Genomic DNA, 809 nt, shown 5'->3' with positions numbered 1-809 from the left:
TCAAGCTGGTTTAGAAAAGGCAGAGGAACCAGAGATCAAATTGCCAACATTAGCTGGATCATTGAAAAAACAAGAGAGTTCCAGAAAAACATCTGTGTCTCCTTTATTGACTATGCCAAAGCCTTTGAATGTATGGATCACAACAAACTAGAAAATTCTGAAAGAGATGGGAATACCAGACCACCTGACCTGCCTCCTGAGAAATCTGTTTGCACGCCAAGAAGCAACAGTTAGAACTGGACCTAAAAAATCAGACTGGCTGCAAATAGGAAAAGGAGTACATCAAGACTGTATGTTGTCTCCCTGCTTATATAACTTACATGCAGAGTACATCATGAGAAATGCTGGACTGGATGAAGCACAAGCTGGAATCAAGATTGCTGGGAGAAATATTAATAACCTCAGATATGCAGATGACACCAAGGTTATGGCAGAAAGTGAATAACTAAAGAGCCTCTTGAAGAAAGTGTAAGAGAAGAGTGGGAAAGTTAGCTTAAAGATCAACATTCAGAAAACTAAGATCATGGCATCTGGTCCCATCAGTTCAGTTCAGTTCAGTCGCTCAGTTGTGTCCGACTCTGTGACCCATGAATTGCAGCAGCCAGGCCTCCCTGTGCATCACCAACTCCCAGAGTTCACTCAAACTCACATCCATTGAGACGATGATGCCATCCAGCCATCTCATCCTCTGTTGTCCCCTTCTCCTCTTGCCCCCAATCCCTCCCAGCATCAGAGTCTTTTCCAATGAGTCAACTCTTTGCATGAGGTGGCCGAAGTATTGGAATTTCAGCTTTAGCATCAGTCCCTTC

Source organism: Bison bison, unplaced genomic scaffold, assembly GCF_000754665.1.
Source record: "Bison bison bison isolate TAMUID 2011002044 unplaced genomic scaffold, Bison_UMD1.0 scf7180017864330, whole genome shotgun sequence".
NCBI classification, from domain to species: Eukaryota; Metazoa; Chordata; class Mammalia; order Artiodactyla; family Bovidae; genus Bison; species Bison bison.
The sequence above is the reverse complement of the archived record's forward strand: the minus strand, read 5'-3'. Positions refer to the sequence as shown.